We start from the raw sequence: 10,445 nt of genomic DNA, 5'->3' as shown, positions 1-10,445 counted from the left end.
GGTTTACAGAAATGAGTAAATGACGTAGAAATCCACTTCCGGGCCCACTTGGTGTGTGCTTGGGCTGAGCATTGAAGCTTCCATGTGTAGAGACTTTTCTTGGAGTTAAACGCCAGCTTTTGTGCCAGTTTGGGCGTTTAACTCCCACTTTTGGAACGCCGGAAATTCTGGAGCTAATTTGGAACGCCTGTTTGGGCCATCAAATCTCAGGCAAAGTATAAACTATTATATATTGCCGGAAAGCCCTGGATGTCTACCTTCCAACGCAATTAAGAGCGCGCCGATTGGGCTTCTGTAGCTCCAGAAAATCTACTTTGAGTGCAGGGAGGTCAGAATCTGACAGCATCTGCAGCCCTTTTCAGCCTCTGAATCAGATTTTTGCTCAGGTCCCTCAATTTCAGCCAAAAAATACCTGAAATCACATAAAAACACACAAACTCATAGTAAAGTCCATAAAAGTGAATTTTAAATAAAAACTAATAAAAATATAATAAAAACTAACTAAAACATACTAAAAGCATACTAAAAACAATGCCAAAAAGCGTATAAATTATCCGCTCATCAGGTAGGTAGGGATCCTGTGGGTTCCACAGATCCTGAGGTGTCAAGGAATTCTCATCCCTGAACCTTCCTACGTTTAAACGCCCACTGTGTGCCAAATCTGGCGTTAAACGCCAGTTCTGCTACCTTTCCTGGCATTAAACGCCAGGCTGGTGCCCCTTTCTAGCATTTAACGCCAGCAAGACACCAGACAGCCCTTTCTGGTGTTAAACGCCAGTCTGGCTGCCAATTCTGGCGTTTAACGCCCAGAATGCTGCCAAACTGGGCGTTAAACGCCCATTCTGCTATCCTCACTGGCGTTCAAACGCTAGTAAACCTGTCCTCCAGGGTGTGCTCTTTTTGATGCTGTTTTTCATTCTGCTTTAAATTTGTAGTTGTTTTTATGACTTCACATGATCATCAACCTATATAGACTAACACTAGAAAACAGAAATGAAAAATTAATTAACATAGATAAATAAGATTGGGTTGCCTCCCAATAAGCGCTTCTTTACTGTCAATAACTTGACATTACTAAGCTTTATAGTTTGCAATGTCTGCAAACCATGGAGCTTCCTGAATGGCAAATAATTGCTCATCTGGAAAGGTTTCAGAGATCTCAGTAGGAGGAAGGGACACTCCTGCTAATGGGTCTATCCGGGACAGTTGATCAGCTACTTGGTTCTCTGTCTCTTTTCTGTCTCTTATTTCTATATCAAACTCTTGCAGAAGCAACACCCATCTTATGATTCTGGGTTTTGAATCCTGCTTTGTGAGGAGATATTTTAGAGCAACATGGTCAGTGTACACAATCACTTTTGATCCTACTAAATAAGATCTGAACTTGTCAATGGCAAAAACCACTGCAAGCAACTCCTTTTCTGTGGTTGTGTAATTCTTCTGTGGGTCATTTAAAACACGGCTAGCATAATAAATGACATGCAGAAGCTTGTCATGACTCTGTCCTAATACTGCACCAATGGCATGGACACTGGTGTCACACATTAGTTCAAATGGTAATATCCAGTCTGGTGCAGAAATGACTGGTGCTATGACCAGCTTAGCTTTCAGAGTCTCAAAGGCCTGCAAACACTCTGTGTCAAAGACAAATGGTGTGTCAGTGGCTAGCAGATTACTCAGAGGTTTTGCAATTTTCAAAAAATCCTTTATAAACCTCCTATAGAATCATACATGTCCCAGAAAGCTTTTGATTGCCTTAATATTGGCAGGTGGTGGTAATTTTTCAATTACCTCTACCTTAGCTTGATCCACCTTATTCCTTTGTTCGAAATTTCGTGCCCAAGGACAATTCCTTCAGTCACCATAAAGTGAAATTTTTTCCAATTTAAAGACAAGTTAGTCTCTTGGCACCTTATCAGAACAAGTGCTAGATGGTCAAGACAAGAGCTGAATGAGTCTCCAAATACTGACAAGTCATCCATGAAGACTTCCAAAAATTTCTCTACCATATCAGAGAAGATAGAGAGCATGCATCTCTGAAAGATTGCAGGTACATTGCACAGTCCAAATGGCATACTTCTAGAGGCGAATACTCCAGATGGACATGTGAATGCTGTTTTCTCTTGGTCCTGGGGATCTACTGCAATTTGGTTGTAACCTGAATAGCCATCCAAAAAGAAGTAGTAATCATGACCTGCTAGTCTCTCTTGCATCTTGTCTATGAATGGTAAAGGAAAATGATCATTTCTGGTGGCTGCATTAAGCCTTCTGTAGTCAATACACATACGCCACCTTGTAACTGTTCTTGTAGGAACCAGTTTATTCTTTTCATTATGAACCACTGCCATGCCTCCCTTCTTAGGGACAACTTGGACAGGGCTCACCCAGGGGCTATCAGAAATAAGATAAATAATTCCAGCCTCTAGTAACTTAATGACCTCTTTTTGCACCACTTCCTTCATGGCTGGATTTAGCCACCTCTGTGGTTGAACCACTGGCTTAGCATCATCCTCCAATAGGATCTTGTGCATGCATCTAGCTAGGCTAATGCCCTTAAGTTCACTTATGGACCACCCAAGAGCTGTCTTGTGTGTCCTTAGCACTTGAATTAGTGCTTTCTCTTCCTGTGGCTCTAAAGCAGAGCTTATGATCACAGAAAAAGTGTCATCCTCTCCTAGAAATGTATATTTCAGGGATGGTGGTAGTGGTTTAAGCTCGGGTTTAGGAGGCTTCTCCTCTTCCTGAGGAGTTTTCAGAGGTTCTTTTGTTTTCTCTGGTTCCTCCATATCAGGCTGAACATCTTTAAAAATGTCCTCTAGCTCTGATTCAAGACTCTCAGTCATATTGACCTCTTCCACCAGAGAGTCAATAATATCAATGCTCATGCAGTCGTCTGGGGTGTCTGGGTGCTACATAGCTTTGACAACATTCAACTTAAACTCATCCTCATTGACTCTCAGGGTCACCTCCCCTTTTTGGGCATCAATGAGGGTTCGTCCAGTTGCTTGGAAAGGTCTTCCTAGAATGAGAGTTGCACTCTTGTGCTCCTCCATTTCCAGCACCACAAAGTCAGTGGGAAAGGCAAACGGCCCAACCTTGACAATCATGTCCTCAATTACGCCTGATGGAATTTTAGTGGAGCCATCAGCAAGTTAGAGGCATATCTGGGTTGGTTTGACTTCTTCAGTTAAACCAAGCTTCCTGATAGTAGATGCAGGTATCAGGTTGATAATTGCACCAAGATCACATAGAGTTGTCTTGGTACAAGCATCCTCTAATGTGCATGGTATCATAAAACTTCCGGGATCTTTAATCTTCTCTGGGAAGCTTTTCAGAATGACTGCACTACATTCTTCAATGAGGAAAACTTTTTCAGTTTCTCTCCAATCCTTCTTATGACTTAAGATCTCTTTCATGAACTTAGCATAAGAGGGTATTTCCTCAAGTGCCTCTGCAAATGGGATCTTTAATTCAAGTGTCCTGAGATAATCTACAAAGCAGGCATATTGTTTATCCTGTTTGGTGTGGCAGAGTTTTTGTGGATAAGGCATCTTGGCTTTATATTTTTCAACCTTAGTTGCTGGATGTTTATTCCCTACAGAGGTGGTTGGAGAAGCCTGCTTAAGGGGGTTCTTATCAGCACTTGCAGGTGTCTGACCCCTCATTAGAATTTGAACGCCAGGATTGGAGGCTGGATAGGCGTTTAACGCCAATTTTCCACCCTTTTTTGGCATTTAGTCACCAGAATTGGGCATCCACTGGGCGTTTAATGCCAATTTTGCACCCTTTTCTGGCGTTTGAACGCCAGAAGCATTCCTCTCTGGGCTCTTACGGTCCTCAAAGGGATTTTGGGCAGTGGCTTGGTCATCCTCTATCAGTTGTCCCTTTCTTGGCTTCCTGCTGCGTTGAGTTGAGGTATTCAATGTCTTTCCACTCCTCAAATGAACAGCTTGACACTCTTCTGTTATTTGTTTAGATAATTATTGTCTTGTCTAATCCAATTGTGCTTACATATTCTTGTTAGCATTTTGAGTGTCTTATAACATCTCTTTAAATTCTGCTAACTATTTTGTTAGAGCAAGTAATTACTGATTGAGTTCAGCAACTTGTTCTGGAAGACTAAGTTCAGTGGATACTACCTTAGCCTCTTCTTTCATGGAGGACTCACTACCTAAGTACAGATGTTGATTTCTAGCCACTATATCAATGAGCTCTTGAACCTCCTCAATTGTCTTTCTCATGTGTATAGATCCTCCAGTTGAGTGGTCTATAGATATCTGGGCCTTTGTTGTAAGCCTGTAGTAGAAGATGTCTAATTGCACCCACTCTGAAAATATTTCAGAGGGGCATTTCCTTAGCATCTCTCTGTACCTCTCCCTGGCATCATAAAGTAAAGCCTTGGATGTCCAGCCTTAGCTGTGTCATCCTTTTTGGAGGGAAATATTAATTCAAGAATTTATCTGACAACTGTTTCCATGTTCTTATGCTGGCATTGGGTTGGTTGTTTAACCATCTCTTAGCTTGGTCTTTTACAACAAATGGAAATAGCAATAATCTGTAGACATCCTGATCCACTTCCTTATCATGTACTGTGTCAGCAATTTATAAGAACTGTGCCAGAAACTCAGTATGTTCTTCCTACTGAAGACCGGAATACTGGCAATTTTGATGTACCATGATAATGAGCTGAGGATTTAACTCAAAATTACTGGTTCTGATGAAGGATATATAGATACTACTTCCATATGAAGCAGTAATGGGGTTAGCATATGACCCCAGAGTCCTTCTGGACTGTTCATTTCCACTTAGGTCCATGATGGAGAAAGAGAGATGATGTGAATTGCAAATAAACAATTTTTCTCTCTTTTTTTTTGAAAACCGAAATAAAAGAAAAAATAAAATAAAATAAATAAAAATTTGAATATGTTTCAAAAATTAAGAAGGGAAAAAGAAATAAAAGGAATTAGAAAACTAAACTAATTAATTAATTAAAAAGATTTGAAAAATTTTGGATATGATTTTCGAAAAATGAAGAGAGAGAAAGTGGTTAAGAAGTTTTGAAAAAGATATGTCTTAAAATTAAAGATACTTTTAAGAAAATAAATAAAAGAAAAGATTTGAAAAAGATATGATTTTAAAATTTGAGATTAGAAAAGATAAGATAAGATTTTGAAAAAAGATATGATTTTTGAAAAGGATTTGAATTTTGAAATTTAAAACTAAGATAAGAAAAAAATAAAAATTTTAAAATAAAAATCTAATTTCTTTTAAAGGAAAATTCGAAAAATCAATTAAAATAAAGAGAAAAGATATTTTTGAATTTAATGAGGAAAGAGAAAAACAATAAAATGACACCAAACTTAGAATTTTTAGATCAACACAAAGAAAACAAACAAGAAAACTTTGAATGTCAAGATGAACACCAACAATACTTTGAAGATCAAGATGAACACCAAGAACAATTTTTGAAAATATTTAGTAAAATAAAAACACAAAGGACACCAAACTTAAAAGTTTTTATACTTTGGACACTAATAATTCGAAAATGCACAAGAAAAACAAGGAAAGACACAAAACAAGAAAAACTAAAGATCAAACAAGAAAATAAACAAGAATAACTCGAAAAATTGAAAGAAAATAACCACATGCAATTGACACCAAACTTAAAACATGAAACTAAACTCAAAGAAAATTGAAGATTAATAAAGAAAAATGATATTTTTGAAATTTTTTTTTGAAAAGAAAATAAAAGACTCTAAACCAAAAGGACAAATTTTTCCTAATCTAAGTAACAAGATGAACCGTCAATTGTCCAAACTCGAACAATTTCCGACAACGGTGCCAAAAACTTGGTGCACAGAATTGTTATTCACACTTTTCACAACTCCAGTGCCACTAAGCAGCAAGTGCACTGGGTCGTCCAGGTAATACCTTACGTGAGTAAGGGTCGATCCCACTGAGATTGTCAGTTTGAAGCAATCTATGGTTATCTTGTAAACCTTAGGCAGGAGATTAATAATGAAAAGAGTTTAGTTTGTAAAAAGTAAAAGAACATGAAATAAATAATACTTGTTATGCAGTAATGGAGAACAGGTTGAGGTTTTAGAGATGCTCTGTCTTCTGAATCTCTACTTTCCTATTGTTGTCTTCTTTACGGACGCAAGGCTCCTTCCATGGTAAGCTGTATGTTGGTGGATCACCGTTGTCAATGGCTACCATCCGTCCTCTCAAGGAAAATGGTCCAACTACGGGTTCCGTAGGGCTAATCATCTGTCAGTTCTCACTCGTGCTGGAATAGGATCCATTGATCCTTTTGTACACTGTCACTGCGCCCAACATTTGTGAGTTTGAAGCTCATCACAGTCACCCCTTCCCAGATCCTACTCGGAATACCATAGACAAGGTTTAGACTTTCCAGATCTCAAGAGTGCTGCTAATTGATTCTAGCTTATGCCACGAAGACTCTGGTTGCACGGATTTGAACACTCTATTGTCAGGAGAGGCAATCAAACTCGTGAACCAAAAACCCAGGAGATACACACTCAATCTAAGATAGAACAGAAGTGGTTGTCAGGCACGCATTCATAAGTTGAGAATGGAGATGAGTGTCACGGATCATCACATTCATCATGTTGAAGTGCAAATGAATATCTTAGAATAGAAACAGGCGTGATTGTATAGAAAACAGAAATAATTGCATTAATCCATCGAGACATAGCAGAGCTCCTCACCCCCAACTATGGGGTTTAGAGACTCATGCCGTAGAAGATACAAATTCAGATGTAAAATGTCATGAGGTACAAAATGAAGAAATCCACTTTCGGGGCCCACTTGGTGAGTGTTTGGGCTGAGCTTCCTAGCTTTCACGTGCTTGTGCTATTCCTGGAGTTAAATGCCAGTTTTGTTGCCAGTTTGGGCGTTTAACTCTAGCTTTGATGCCAGTTCTGTCATTTTACGCCAAAAAAGGGTATCTGACTGGCGTTTTGATGCCAGTTTGAGCCATTAAATCTCAGGAAAAGTATAAACTATTATATATTTCTGGAAATCCCAAGATGTCTACTTTCTAACAAAATTAAGAGCGTGCCAATTGAGCTTTTGTAGCTCCAAAAAATCTACTTCGAGTGCAGGGAGGTCAGAATCCAACAGCATCTTCAGTCCTTTCTCAGCCTCTGAATCAGATTTTTGCTCAGGTCCCTCAATTTTAGCCAGAAAATACCTGAAATCACAGAAAAACACACAAACTTATAGTAAAGTCCAAAAATGTGATTTTTGCATAAAAACTAATAAAAATATACTAAAAAGTAACAAAAATATTTTAAAAACTATGTAAAATAAATTATCCGCTCATCAGAAATTGATAACTTTCATTCAATTAATAAAAAAATAAAAACTGTGTACATGTGAGTACATACTCTTCTAGGTCGAGCAGTATTTTAGATCTCGGCCTGGCGCCTCATTAAAAAACCTTTTTAGGAAAAAGAGTGCACCTTGACCTAAGATCTTTACTATTTTCTAGCTATAGTACCTTCTTAGATTACAGGCATGCCATGACCTTGGTAACTCTTGCCCTTCGAGGTCGAACACCTTATAGTAGCCTTTTCCTAGTACTTTTGTAACTCGGTATGGCCCTTTCCAGTTAGCTGCTAACTTCCCTTCTCCTGACCGTCCTGCTCCGATATTATTTCGGATTATGATGAGATCGTTGGTGGCGAAGCTTCGCTGGATTACCGTTCGATTATATCTCAGAGCCATTTGACGTTTTAGGGCTTCCTTTTTGATCCAAAATCTTTCTCGGACTTCTGGAAGTAGGTCGAGCTCTTCCCTTTGAGTTTGGGAGTTGGTGTCTCCGTTGTAGAGGATCACTCTAGGGGATCCTTCTTCTACTTCCACGGGAATCATTGCCTCCATTCCGTAAGTAAGTCAAAATGGTGATTCTCCAGTAGTGGAGTGTGGTGTTGTCCAGTATGCCCATAGGACTTGCGGGAGCTCTTCATCCCAAGCTCACTTGGAATCCTGAAGTCTCCATTTTACCCCGGCCAGTATGACTTTGTTTGCGGCTTCCACCTGTCCATTGGCTTGTGGGTGCTCTACAGAGGTGAACTGGTGCTTGATTTTCAAATCGGCTACTAGGTTTCTGAAGCCCGTGTCAGTGAACTGAGTGCCATTATCTATGGTAACGGAGTATGGGACCCCAAACCTTGTGACAATATTTCTGTATAAGAACTTCCAACTTCTTTGGGCTATGGCAGTGGCTAAAGTTTCAGCTTTGATCCATTTTGTGAAATAGTCTTTTCCTACAATGAGGAACTTGACTTGCCCTGATCCCTGAGGGAATGGTCCGAGGAGGTCGAGCCCCCACTTTGCGAATGGCTAGGGTGAAATGACACAGATGAGTTCTTCGGATGGTGCGATATGAAAGTTGGCATGCTTTTGGCATGGAGAGCATGTTCAGACGAACTCTGTTGCTTCCTTTTGAAAGGTCCGCCAGTAGAAACCGGCTCGGAGTACCTTTCTTGAAAGAGCTCGTGCCTCGAGGTGGTTGCCGCACATGCCATTATGGACTTCCTCAAGAACTTCCCTTGTAGCGGTGGTCGGGACGCATTTTAGGACGGGTGTAGAGATTCCTCTCCTATATAGAACGTCGTGCACTATGGTGTAGTACTGTGCTTCTCGTATTAGCCTTTTTGCCTCTTTTTTATCTGCGGGGAGTGTTTTAGATTTGAGATAGCTGATTACGGGAGTCATCCACCCTTGGTCCTGGTCTGATATGCTTGAGACCTTTTTTCTTCTGAGGTTGACGGATTTTGTAGTGTTTCTTAGATAAGGCATCTATTGTTGCCCCCAAGTTTGGTGCTGGCTAGCTTCAAAAGTGCATCAGCTTGGGCATTTTGTTCTCAAGGTATATGTCGAATCTCATATCCTATGAATTTTCTGAGTTGTTCTCTAGCCTTGTCTAGGTATTTCTTCATGGTGGGATCCGTAGCTTGGTAGCTCCCTTCTATTTGCGAGGTGACTACTTGTGAGTCGCTGCAAATGATAAGCTTTTCAACGCTAACCTCCCTAGCCAGCTTCAAACCTGCCAGTAGGATTTCATACTCGGCTTGGTTATTTGAGGCTCGGAACTCAAACTTTAAGGAGAGCTCGAGATGAGTTCCTTGATTAATTTCTAGGTACTCCGGCTCCGCTTCTGGTTTTATTTGAGGAACCGTCAACATAAAGGTTCTAGCTAGTGGGGATGTCTGGAGTGTCGGTGTATTCTGCAATGAAGTTGGCCAGATAATGGGACTTGATGGCTATCTGAGCTTCACACTTTAGGTCAAACACGGACAACTCGACTGCCCATTGTAGGATTCTTCCTGCCAAGTCTATTTTCTGTAGAATACTTTTTATGGGCTAGTTGGTCCGTATTCTAATGGTCTGGGCCTGGAAGTATGGTCGGAGTTGTTGGGAAGTAAGTATAAGGGCATAGGCAAACTTTTTTATCTTTTGGTAGTTTAGTTCAACCCCTTGTAGAGCCTTGCTGATGAAGTAGATCGGTTGTTGCCTGTTTTCGTCTTCTCTGACTAGTGCTGAGGCTATCACCCGACTTCCTATGGCGAGGTATAGGATTAGCTCTTCTTCCTGGGTCGGGTTAGGATAGGTGGTCACCCCAGGAATGTTTTGAAGTCTTGAAAGGCTTGTTCATATTTTGGGGTCCATTCAAACCTCTTTCCTTTCCTTTGTGTAGAAAGGGAGAGATCTTAAGGCTGATCCAGCTAGGAATCTAGACAAAGTTGTTAGTCTTCCGTTGAGCTGTTGGAATTCTTTGACACTGGTCAGACTTTTCATGATAAGTATGGCCTGGCATTTATCCGGGTTTGCTTCAATCCCTCTTTGAGTGAGCATGAAGCCCAAGAATTTGCCAGCTTCTACCGCGAAGGTGCATTTCGTGGGATTAAGTCTCATCCCATGCTTTCTTATGGTGTCGAACACTTCAGTGAGGACAGATAATAACGTTTCCTCTCTTTGTGTTTTTACCAGCATGTCGTCTACATAAACCTCCATTAGCTTTCCGATGTGATTGGCGAAAACTTTGTTCATCAGTCTCTCATATGTAGCCCGGGCGTTCTTGAGTCCGAAGGGCATGACTATGTAGGCGTAGTTTGCTATTGGGGTTAAGAGTGAGGTTTTCTCTTGGTCAGGTTGATACATAGAGATTTGATTGTATCTCGAGTACGCGTCCAAGAAGGAGAGGTACTTATAGCCCGATGAAGCGTCGACTAGTGTGTCTATATTTGGGAGTGGGTTGGAATCTTTTGGGTAGGCTTTGTTGAGGTCGGTGTAATCAGTACACATCCGCCACTTCCCATTTGACTTTTTAACCAGTACTACATTGGCTAGCCATAAGGGGTACTTTACCTCCCTTATGAACCCTGCCTCTAACAAGGCATGTGCCTGCTCCTCTA

The sequence above is a fragment of the Arachis duranensis genome, unplaced genomic scaffold (assembly GCF_000817695.3).
Source record: "Arachis duranensis cultivar V14167 unplaced genomic scaffold, aradu.V14167.gnm2.J7QH unplaced_Scaffold_354585, whole genome shotgun sequence".
NCBI classification, from domain to species: domain Eukaryota; kingdom Viridiplantae; phylum Streptophyta; class Magnoliopsida; order Fabales; family Fabaceae; genus Arachis; species Arachis duranensis.
Note: the sequence above shows the minus strand (reverse complement) of the source record.